The 13025-nt window shown below is 44.8% G+C and overlaps 1 pseudogene; it reads right to left on the bottom strand.

The window, feature by feature from the left end:
- The window catches only part of LOC147109795 (uncharacterized), a 110488-nt pseudogene extending 98103 nt beyond the window's left edge, over positions 1-12385 (bottom strand).
- Between the last annotated feature and the right edge of the window lie 640 nt (positions 12386-13025).

The raw sequence follows: 13025 nt of genomic DNA, 5'->3' as shown, positions 1-13025 counted from the left end.
AACAGTCCCAGCGGATTGGAAGGTAGCAAATGTAACACCGCCTATTCAAGAACAGGAGGGAGAGAGAAAACATAGAACTACCGTCCAATTAGCTTGACATCAATTGTCGAGGAACATGCTGGAATCCATTATTAAGGAAGTGGTAACAGGCAATTTAGAAAATCGTAATATAATTAGGCAGAGTCAACATGGCTTTTATGAAAGAGAATCGTGTTTAACAAATTTATTAGAGTATTTTGAGGATGTAACTCGCAGGGTAGATAGTAAATTTGGATTTCCAAAAGGCATTCGATAAGGTGCCACATAAAAGGTTGTTATGCAAGATAAGGGTTTAAACATAGAAGATAGGAGCAGGAGTAGGCCATTCGGCCCCTCGAGGCTGCTCCGCCATTCAATGCGATCATGGCTGATCTTCCAAGTTCAGTAACCCCGGTCCCTGCTTTCTCCCCCACCCCCCCTTGATCCCTTTAGCCTTAAGAAATATATCCAACTCCTTCTTGAATATATTTAATGAATGGCCTCTACTGCCTTCTGTGGTAGAGAATTCCACAGGTTCACCACTCGCTGGGTGAAGAATTCCTCCACATTCATCCTAATAGGCCTACCCCTTATCCTTAGACTGTGACCCCTGGTTTGGACTCCCCAACCACCGGGAAATCCTTTCCTGCATCTAGTCTGTCCAGTCCTGTCAGAATTTTATAAGTTTCAATGAGATCCCCCCTCATTCTTCTAAACTCCAGCGAGTAACAAGCCAGTCGACCCAATCTCTCCTCATACGTCATTCCTGCCCATCCCAGGTATGATTCACACAGATTTGGACACAATACTCTAGCTGAGGCCTAAACAGTGATTTATAAAGGTTTACCATAATTTCCTGCGTTGGTACTCCATGCCTCTATTGATAAAGCCTAGGGTCCCAAATGATTATTAATAGCCTTAACAATATGCCCTGCCACCGTCAAACATTTGAGTATGTGAATCCCAAGGTGTCTGTTCCTGCACCCACTTTAAAATGTTATCATTTAATTTATGTTGCCTCTCCTCAGTTTTCCTTCAAAATGCATCACTTCACACTGTTCTGCATTAAATTTCATCTGCCATGTAACTTCCTATTTCATTAGTCTATCTACATCTTCCTGAAAACTTCTACTATCCTTTTCACTGTTTACTACTATGGCCTCAGTGGTGTGAGAGGATTTTTCTCTCAGCACTGACACTATCAGCTGTGGGAAGGTGCTGTGAACTTTGATACACCTTTGGTCTCAGTGGGGTGAATTGCAATTGTTTCCTCTGTGGTGGTGTTTGGTGGGTTCCAGTCAGATAGAAGCATGTTTGCTTTCTCGCTTCCTGATTGTGGTGAGTCATGTTCGGGTAGTTCCGTGGCTGCACCCAGCCCTACGATAAACACACCCAGTAATCCATTCTTCATTTGTGAACAAGCTTTGTGTCATCTGCAAACATTGAAATTATGCCCCCAATTGTCAAAGTCCAGATCATAAATATGTATCAGAAAGAGCAGGGGTCCTAATACTGACCCCTGGGGGATACCACTGTATACTTCCCTCTAGTCTCAAACAAAAATTCAGCACCACTCTTTGCTTTCTGTCTCATGGCCAATTTTGAATCAACGCTAACATTCCCCTTTGATCACATGGGCTTCAATTTTGCTGACAAGTCTATTACGTCGCACTTTATCAAACACCTTTGAGAGTATACAGAAAACAAATGATACTTTGGCTACAGTTCCCTATTTTTGATCAGAATCCTTACATTTTGGTTCTTGTTTTGCCACCAACATTGTGGTCCATTTGATACCGAGTTCCTTGGCATATTCATCACCATACCAGACAGCAGCTCGCACCAAGGAGGAACAGGCTTGCAAGTCCTGTAATAAATTTTGCCGCAGTGCTGAAAGGCTACAAGGTTCTGCTCCTCCTCCTTTCTGGCACAGTTAACAAACCTGGAACATAACATACAAATATTTAAGTGGCCAAAAATAAGTTAAAATTGTAAAATGAATACAGAATGTAAAGCATATTAGTATAGCGAGTTAGAATGAGAACATGTCCCCAGCCATGGACAAATTTCAATTTCAAACACACTGTCAGGAGAGGACACTCAGTGGGGACCAATCACTTCAGTGTAGATACGAAAGATAATGGCCCCAATATTTCTAAGGAGGGAGTGTCTGACGGGGGTGGGAGAGGTGCAGCAATTCAGAAATACGGGTTTCCCGGAGTTCATACTGAATATAATGCCTAGAGCTGATTAAAAAATTTGGCTCGTTTTCCCAGCCACAGCCACCCAGAATGAAAGGCTGACTGGCTGTTGGGTGGGATATTGTACTGGATGGATCATATAAAATGGGACAAATGATCTTCTTCATCCATTACTATCTTGTGATCCTCACAATACGGTATCAGTCTTCCCTCACCTCATCCAATTTGATGTAGATTCATCCTTCGCATCAATATATTCAAAATCCCTGTTGGATTTGCTGATCTGCAGAAAAGTATTTTGATAAAAGAATGGAATAATAAAAATTTAAAAGCAACTTTATCTTTATATTAGACTGTCATAAGGCTTAACACGTATTGCAAGATTCTATTACATCGCCTCCCACGTCTTTGAGTAAAAATTGACCTTCCTCTTACCTGTGTCCTGTGATTATACCTTTTTATCCGAGTGCCCAGTTGAACACGATGGCTGGGACTGAAATGATGCAGCATAGGAGCTCGAAAAATAGTATGATGGTGCTGAACAGTTTCAGGACGCTTTGTAAAGTCGGGAAAGGTCCCTGAATTACTGTATCGTCAGAGCGCCCAGGATTTGGCAACTACTGTTCAATGCATTCTGAAACTAGGAATGATGAGAGTTTGTTGAGGTGATGCCTGACTCACCTTTGTTCATAAATACAATGACAGCAGGCTCTGGGAATCTCCTGGAACTGCTTTAATAGGATAATACCTGAATTAGAGCAACAGGACTAAATTAATCAGAAGATGAACAAAGTACAAGGGACTGGAATGTAGGCTCATTCTTAGTTGACTTTGGCTCCAGTACAAAGCCATTGGATTAAAATGATAACAGCTACAAGGTCACCCAATACCAACAGGCTCTATCCACAAAAACAGGAGTGGGGAATCAAGCTAAGAATGCAATAGACAGAGGCCTAGAAATTGGATAAGGCCCAAAAACAGGTGCGGGCAGCACGATGTGCCCACGCCCGTTCAAAGCAGTGCAGGCAGCACATAAAATTCATGCTGCCTGTTCATTATAATGATCGTAGCGCTGAAATGTGCTGCTGATTGTCTTAGTGCTGATTCAGGGGCCAATATTGGGTGGAGTCTAGTGGCCAATAAAGTTTGTTCAAGGCTCTAATACAGGGGAAGTGCTTTTTTGCACAAACACCTCATTGTCATTGTGGAGAAAACCATGGCCCAATAGCCAAGAAAAAGGGCAAGGAGATTTTCTGATGTGGCACTGGAGGCCTTGATCCTGGAGGTTCTATGACATCCTCAGGTCCTCTACCAACAGGGGGCAGGAGGCCCACGGACACAAGAAGGCTGTGGGTGGAGACTGCTGAAGCCGTCAGTATGATGAGTGTTGTCCGCAGAACCTGGATCCAGTGCTGCAAAATGTTTAGTGACCTCACACGACTGGTCAAGGTGAGTAAATGCATCTTCAAATACCATATCCCACTATCTGTGCCATGAATCGCAAACACTGTTCAATGCACCACACCCCCATCAGTCACCTACCAACAATCTCTAGCCAGCACCACTCATACCTCACACACTTACCACTGCTGCAAGACTTACACCCACATCTCACACCTTGCACAGATTTCCAGCTATTCAACCATGGCAGGCACATCACCCAAACATATTGTACCACACTCACTGACACTTCCTTTCTCTTGCAGGCCAACTTGCCGCACAACCTCCGGGAGCACCAGCAGATGGGTGAAGGGTCATCGGGTGGCAGTTCTGTCAACAAGGGCAAACGGCGATGACGAAGTCCAGCACCGCCTTCAGTGTGCCAGTGCAGCCTTCGGTCGCCTCAGGAAGAGAGTGTTTGAAGACCAGGATCTCAAACCCGGCACCAAGCTCATGGTCTACAGAGCAGTAGTGATACCCATCCTCCTGTATACCTCAGAGATATGGACCATTTACAGCAGGCACCTTAAATCACTGGAGAGGTACCACCAATGCTGCCTCTGCAAGATCCTGCAAATCCATTGGCAGGATAGGCGCAGCAACGTTAGTGTTCTCGCTTAGGCCAACATCCCCAGCATCGAAGCTTTGACCACGCTCGATCAGCTCCAATGGACAGGTCACATCGTCCACATGCCCGATAGGAGACTCCCAAAACAAGCGCTCTACTCGGAGCTCCGACGCGGCAAGAGAGCCCCAGGCGGGCAGAGGAAATGCTTCGAGGACACCCTCAAAGTCTCCTTGAAAAAGTGCAATGTCCCCACCGACAGCTGGGAATCCTTGGCCCAAGACCACACAAAATGGAGGAGACGCATCCGGGAAGGTGCTGAACACCTAGAATCTCTTCGCCAGGAGCAAGCGGCAGCCAAGCGCAAGCAACACAAGGAGTCTACGTCAACCCAAGCATCCCACCCACCTGCCCGCCCCTGCAACCACCATCTGCCCCACCTGTGACAGAGACTGTCGGTCCTGCATTGGACTGATCAGTCACCTGAGAACTCATGTTTAATGTGGAAGCAAGTCATCCTCGGTTCCCAGGGACTGCCTAAGAAGTAAGAAGAAGGGCAAGTCAGAATTGAGAACCTCATGGACTTGAGGGAAGTAGTGCTCGCAATAATTGTTGGGGCAGTGACAGAGTCCGTGGAGTGCGGGGAAGTGAAAAACATTGCTGATGATGACGGTATGCTTATACCTAATCCTTCTTCTCTCAGCCCACTATCCCTCATCCCACAATCTCTTTTCACTTGCACGCTGCTGATGGTGTATGCATGGATATCTGGCTTTCCCTCCTACCTCAACACAACCCGACCCTTGTGCATTTCTCCTTTCAGATACCCAAGCACTTTCAGCAGCCCAGCCTGACTCTGAAGTTCTGGAGGAGGAGAGTAATGGAGGAGAAGCAAATGGCACTGTAAAGTAGCAGAAGTGCCAGGAGGTGGGAAGATGTGCTGCTTCGGGTCCCGTCTCCTGGAGGCGGGAAAGGCATTAAATACTTTTAACTGCCTGTTAACAGGCAGAAGAAAGGATTCGTGCCATTTTACCTTCACAGCTGAAGGCTTCCCGACCTCGGAGAACCCCGCCGGGTTGGAGGTGACGTGGAGGAGGTCTTCGGCAGTCGGAGGTACCTGGAAATATGATGTAGAGGTGAGTGATGGGTGCAAGTGTGGAGTGGTAAGTATGTAAGGTGAGTGACAAGTGTAAAAAAATAGTCACTTACCTTGTTTTCTTCCTACAGCCTTCATCCTCTCTGGATCGGGAGACCCGACATCCTCCTTGTCGATTTCACAGACTGGCTGTTGGATCCTCCGAACCAACAGCCATGTGAAATCGACAAATTGAAAGGTTTGATGAGTCCTGAACACAAGCACTCATCAAACTACAGAGAATGTCAGTGTTTGACAGCCTCACAGAGCTGTCAAACACTGACAATTCTTCTTTCAAGTCTTGACAGACAGAGCACATCATCGTCAGACGTGCTGTCAGTGACTTCCTCCCTAATTGGCCTGCTGAGCCAGCAGGGCGGGCTTAACAAGGTCAATCAGGGGAAAATCCCTCTGGTTGGTCAGACGAGGGTAGAGACGGGACATTGACACAAGCAACAGTCCCGCCTCCAACTTGTCTCCATTGAGAAAATCCAGCCCATTGATGTGACGATCTGTCTCATCTAACTATCTGGGGCATGCGCAGGCAACGGCAGCACTACCGACCTCGCAAAATGGCAGCCACCGCAGGACCCACCGAAAGCAAGGCAGCCACCATTTCTCAGCAAAACCAGCCTGACCGGCCAGCGCTGAGACTTCAGAATTCGCGGTCACGGAGTTCAATAATTGCCTCAGCTGGCAGGGGGGTGGGGAGGAATTCTAGTGAGGGATTTTGTTTCAGAGTGTGAACATGCTGCCTCAGCTGGGGGCGGGGTGGGTGGCAGAGTTTTTATAAATAGTTGGGAATCTGCTATGGCCTCAGTGGTGTGAGAGGATTTTTCTCTCAGCACTGACACTATCAGCTGTGGGGAAGGTGCTGTGAACTTTGATACACCTTTGGACTCAGTGGGGTGAATTGCAATTGTTTCCTCTGTGGTGGTGTTTGGTGGGTTTCAGTCAGATAGAAGCATGTTTGCTTTCTCGCTTCCTGATTGTGGTGAGTCATGTTCGGGTAGTTCCGTGGCTGCTCCCAGCCCTACAATAAACACACCCAGTAATCCATTCTTCATTTGTGAACATTTCCATGTGTTGACAGGCTAGTTGAACACAAGAGGCCTCACAGCAAAGACTAATTCTGTCTTCACTCACTGTCTACTTACCAGTAGGACTCACTGAACAGCAACCAGGAATGGGAACCTTGGATAATTTATAGAAAATAAATTCCAATAAGTCCTGAACTTTATTATAAAATAAGGAACTTGATAACGACAGCAGTCACTTACCGCCCATGAATATCCACTGACAGCCTCTGCTTCTTCATTTGATACGACTCCTTCATAGGGTCCAAAGTGAACGCCTTTGGGAATAACCTGCCCTTCATTCCATACACCAAGACCAGCTTTTCGAACTTTTGAAGTCGCTATGCTGAGACCCTCCGGAAGGGTTAAATGTGCTCTGTCTGGCTGACTGAATTCCACCGCCATGTCCTTTAGGAACACTGCAGGGCCATGCACAGGGCATTCTTCAATAAAAAATGTCTCGCAGTCTTCACAAACTAACACATAAAATACAAATTAAAGATGGATCAGGATCTGAATTCATTATTCAGTGTTCATGAAGGTAAAAGGTGCTAGTACTGTACTGAGATTGATTTGCCTCATTGTTTGATTGCAGTCTGCACACACGATATTTCCATGATCTATCAGCTGGTGAAAACACTTGGGGCACCTTCCCTCTATGAAAATTACACCCAGTGCCAGTCAGATCTTCCCCCACTCTGTTGTATACAAGGGCTTGTTCTGGGCGACATGTTCGGTTCTTTACTCCAAGAAGGCAGTACTGACCACAATTAACAACAGCATTGCAAAAACTGTCAACAGTATCTCCAGGCTGTGCCGCACCTGATAAGATTGGAGTGGGCAGGAAGGGAATTTTGCACAAGGAGGCTGAATTACCTCCGATAGCTACCTCATTCTTTGCATGAAGTTCAACCTGCATATCCAGTAACAAAAGTCCCTCTAAACTATCAGGCAAATCACACTAGGGGACAGTGTCACTTCTCAAATTTGCCCTTTCAGTTATGCCATCATCTTGTCCCCACACCCCTTCCCAAACCATGCTGACTCCTAACTTAATTCTGGCTGCACTGTCAATTCTTCGGAGATGGTCATTGCTTGCTGTTCATAAGTTTGAATGCTAGCTGCCGCTTGTCAGCCCAAGCCTGGATTTTGTCCAGGTCCTGCTGCAGGCTGGCATAGGATGCTTCAATATCTTAGACAAGGAGCTGCTATTCCCTGTAATCAGGGGCCATTAGTTTATAATTACTGAAATTCCTATTCTATTTTATTACAAGATTCCAGAATTATTATCAATAGTTTGGGGATCATATTTGTGATTGTTTTTCCTCAATGAAAAAGAACAATCGGTGCCTGTTTGTGGGCAAACACAGGCCTGCACTCCTGTCCCACCACTCTGATATGCTGCATTGCTCCACCAATCCCCTGGCCTACCAAGGCCCCTATGTCATCACACCAAAATGCCCAATAAATTATTCCTGCCCTGAGGAAATGGATAGGTTACTTTGCACATACACAGGTAATCATCGTCACAAAGTTCCCTTTCTTCAGTATCAACTTTTCTCTCTCTATTTCTGAAACTGTATCTTCTGCTTTCAGTCTTTTTGGTTGTTTCTTCATTTGCTGACCCCAAGATCTTTCCAGTACAGACAACTATGAAATAAATCAAAAAGATCATGAAGAAAAATTGAACCAATTAATTGTAATATTCTTGCATGTAAGGTTTGTTTCTGGTTACACAGAAGATGCTGTAGACATTTACATAATAATGCAAGACACTGTGTTAATCTGATTTGAATGACTACGGTAGTGGTCACATTATCAACATGGAGCATCTCTTCCTCATTAAAAAAATAATTGTTCAAAATAGTAATACTTTACTGAAATCCTTTATTCCAGGACAAATACCTTTATTGGATTCGCCACAAGACTCATTTTCACAAAGCAAGGTGCTCGTTTCTCTTTTGATCTTTTTAACTGGGGCTGTCTCTTCCATCGCTGAGGCATTGTCCTCAGTGAAGCCCCTGGAAACTTCAGCTTTATCCTCTTCTGACTGGGATGCAATCTGTGATGGGGCTTTTTGGTTCTGAAATGCAGAATGTGACGGTAAAACTGTATCTCACCGCTTCTGAATTAAAGAATAGCTGCCTCAAGACTGCCTGTATTACTAAAGAGATTGTGTACAAGTCAAAGTGTTTGTCTATTTTTCCTCTCCATTAGTTGTTTTCGAATATTTAATAAACAAACCTACCCAACTACCCGTTGGATAAATACAGTTGCTCCCCAGTGTAGCACTGAGCCACACATATCAGAAAGTTCCCATGTTTGATACCGTACTCCTGTGTTAAGTTTGCTGATCTCAGCAAATGTGGTAAACTTAATAGAATCATAGAATGGTTACAGCACAGAGGTAGGCGATTCTGCCTGTCGAGCCCATGCTGGCTCTCTGCAAGAGCACTTCAGCTAGTCCCACTCCCTGCCCTTTCTCCAGAGCCCTGCACATTTATTTCCATCAGGTACTTATCCAATTCCCTATTGAAAGCCACAATGAATCTGCCTCCACCACCCTTTCAGGCAGTGAATTCCAGATCCTAACCACTCGCTGCGTAAAACAGTTTTCCTCATGTCGCCTTTGGTTCTTTTGCCAATCACCTTACATCTGTGTCCTCTGATTCTCGACCCTTCCGCCAATGGGAACAGTTTCTATCTTCTATGTTTCTCTCTATCTACTCTGTTTAAACCCCTCATGATTTTGAACTCTTCTATCAAATCTCATCTCAACCATCTCTGGAATGAGAAGAACAACCCCAGCTTCTCCAGTCTATCCACATAACTGAAGTCCTTCATCCCTGGAACCATTCTCTAAGGCTTTCGCATCCTTCCTAAAGTGCGGTGCCCAGAATTGGACTCAATACTCCAGTTGAGGCCTGTAATGAAATCTGTTTGTTCTTGCCTGTATTCGTTCTTGCCTGTATTCGTTTTGCACTCATGTATATTACCCTCCCCCACACGGTGTATAGTTTCACTTCCTCTTTCCTGACTAACCTGCATGACTCATTCCTGCGAGCCAGTCAGTGTGTTGAGATGTTAGCTCTGATCTTAGTGATTAAAAGCCAACTTGTTAAAGTCTATAACTTCTAGTTTTGTGGTTATTGAAGGCACATCAAGGCCGAACCAGTGTTTTATAAAGGTTCATCATAACTTCCTTGCTTTTGTACTCTATGCCTCTATTTATGAAGCCCAGGATCCCTTATGCTTTTTTAACCACGTTCTCAACCTGCCCTGCCACCTTCAACGATTTGTGTACATATACCCCCAGGTCTCTGTTCATGCACCCCCTTTAGAATTGTACCCTTTACATTATATTGCCTCTCCTTGTTCTTCCTTCCAAAATGTATCACTTCGCACTTTTCTGCATTAAATTTCATCTGCCACGTGTCCGCCCATTCCACCAGGCTGTCTATCTTCTTGAAGTCTATCACTATCCTCCTTACTGTTCAGTATACTTCCAAGTTCTGTGTCATCTGCAAATTGTGCCCTGTACACCCAAGTCTAATTACAATTTACCTCAGCACCCTTTTGCAAGGGAGGGAATAAAATTAGCCAGGATTCCCACTAAATACTAACTAATAATCAGTTGTGGAAAGGGTCTCTGCGTGTATACAAAAAAGGGACAGATCTTCTCCAACAATGATGAGTCTAACACATGAAGAACAGCCATTTAGGAAATGCCATCAGGGCTGCACATTAAGTCAGCCTAGACTTAGGAAGCATGAATCAGTGCATTCAGGAAAATGAGAGAGGAGGTTAGATGCATAGTTTTACTACTTCAGCTTTGGTCTTCACAAACCACCCACAATCCCTAAAAGAGAGGTAGGGCTCGAAATTCGGTAGCCTCCAAAAATGGGTGGTTGGATTGCGCAGTGGAGTCACGAACCAGATGGTCAAGAGATAGCCCTTGTCGCCCAGTAGCCACCCACTGGTTTGTCTTGGTGTCTCAAAGACCGAGGGAGTAGCGGACTGGCGCAGAATAAAAGCATCATGACTGCTGCCAGGATACTGGGCATTCACCATCATGATATGCTGAGCATGGTCACACACCAACTGCACATTTAGCGAGTGGTAACCTCTGCGGTTGTGGTATAACTCAGCATTATACAGATTAAGTTAACGGCCAAAACTGTGGCAAATGGATTTCAATGTAGGCAAGTGAGAGGTTATCCTCTTTGGACCTAAAAAGGATAGACCAGGATACTTTCTAAATGATGAAAAGCTAAAAACAATGGCGGTCCAAAGAGACTTGGGGGTCCAGGTACAAACATCATTAAAATGTCATGAACAGGTACAGAAAATAATGAAAAAGGCTAATGGAATGCTGGCCTTTATATCTAGAGGACTAGAGTACAGGGGGTAGAAGTCATGCTGCAGTGATACAAAACCCTGGTTAGACCACACTTGGAGTACTGTGAGCAGTTCTGGGCACCACATCTTAGGAAGGATATATTGGCCTTGGAAGGAGGACAGCATAGGTTTACCAGAATGATACCCAGACTTCAAGGGGTAAGTTACGAGGAGAGATTACACAAATTAGGGTGGTATTCCCTAGAATTTAGAAGGTTAAGGGGTGATCTGATCAAAGTTTTCAAAGTATTAAGGGGAACAGATAGGGTAGATAGAGAGAAACTATTTCTCCTGGTTGGGGATTCAAGGACTGGGGGCATAGTCTAAAAATCCACTCACCACCACTGTTAAAAATTATTCTTCCTCTCTTTCTTTAAGCGCACACGCACATTCCACAGCCAATTGCAACCAAATAACCTACAGCAGGATTTCGGTACTTGTTTTTGAGCGATTTAAGGACACCCAGTGAATGCCTCCGATTCCTCTTAGCTCAGTACAACATTATTCACACTCACCTGAACGTCATGGTCGAGATCAGTCTCGTAACTTCAGGGAACACAGGAACAGGAATCATCCACTGAACATGTTGTTAAGTATGTTAGATAAAACCCTTTAACCCCATTCATGTTTTGCCACCATCACCATTCACTTAATATCCTGACAACCCAAGAATCTATCACCTTTTAAATAACTGAATTAAATCTGCATCAATGGCCTCCTGTGGTAGTGCATTTCACATTCCCATAACATTTTGCTTTAAGAATGTTTTCCTGGATTAACTTTTCAATAGCTTAGTTTTAAATTTATGTCCCTTTCTTACAGATTTCACGATCAGCAAAATTACTTTTGGAAATCATCTATCTTGTCAATTCCCTTTATAATTATTACACAGGATGTGGTCAATGCTAACAAGGCCATCTTTAATGTCCATCCCTAGTTGTCTTGAGAAGATGGTGGTGGACCTTCTTTTGAAACACCTCGATCAGATCACTCCTCGTGTTTCGGAAGATTTGCTCAGTCTCTGATCAGACCCAAGGTACTAAATGGAACAGGAAAGACAAATCCACAGCAGTACTTTCAGTTAAATTGTAACTACAAGACTAGGATAAACCTGGTAAAAGAGAAGTTCAGAACGAAGGTCACAGCAGGAATTATCAGTACCTGAAATGGTCGCCTGGGGAGGGTAGTAAAGGCAAAAAACAAAAATGAATTAATTTAAGCAGTTAGATATTGTGATAAGGGAATCTTAAGTTTCTACTGGAAGGATAAGTTCGATGGGTCAAATGGTCTCACTGCTCAATATTAATGTTAGTGATCCAATCTAAACACTGGGGAACTCAGCCACTCCCTACTGACAGTATTAATGTGATTGGTATCTTTTGGGACTGAGCAGCTGAATCTTCCCCATCTCAAGTTGCAAACAATACATTTCTCCAGCATTTTCTTTCTGGTTTCCATTTGAAATCTCCCCTCGTCTCACCTCCGATTTGCTCTTCTCAGACATGGCCTTGCCCTCTTCAGTATCTTCCCTGTCACTCAGAGTTTTGCCCATCGCTTCCTGAGGTTGGCCACCTTATTTACTCAACTTTTCCCTCGACTTTTTGTGCCCTTCTCGATCCCTCAGTCTTTTCAATGGTTTTGCCCCCGGGTCTACTTTTTTCTTCCTTTTTTCTGTCACCTCACGGGGCTAAAATGAAGCCCAATGTGAGTGAAAGGCTTTCCTGTCAGCGGCAGTGTTTAGTTTATGTGGCACTAATATCTGAAGCGGTCTTTTCTTCTGACTTTCCCTCAGACTAACACGACCTGAGTCTCTTTCTCACTAAAAGTAACCCTGCCAGCTCCTGGGTTTTCTTCAGGATATTTTTTCTTCCTTTGCTGGTCAGAAATAATGTTTGACCGGATTATTTTTTGTTCAACTGCAATCCCTCAGCATTTGCCCTAAAACATGTGAAGTGAGTGAGAATGTGCTTTCCCCGCCCAGTCCTCCTCCTCCTCCTCCCCTTTGAACCAAGATGGCAGCGCGGGGACGTCCCACATTCCTTCACCAAGATGGCGGCCGGTTGCCGGAGTAACCCGGGTTTGTAGCTGGGGAGAAATCCTTCAGCAAGGTGGCGGACAGTCGCCCCGCTCACCCGGGGGCGAGGCCGGGGCCGGGCCTGGCGCTGCGACGCAAACACGAGGCCCCGCGGGGT

Source organism: Somniosus microcephalus, chromosome 12, assembly GCF_052327205.1.
Source record: "Somniosus microcephalus isolate GS21.2 chromosome 12, FLI_Smic_1.0, whole genome shotgun sequence".
NCBI lineage: Eukaryota > Metazoa > Chordata > Chondrichthyes > Squaliformes > Somniosidae > Somniosus > Somniosus microcephalus.
The sequence above is the reverse complement of the archived record's forward strand: the minus strand, read 5'-3'. Positions and strand labels throughout refer to the sequence as shown.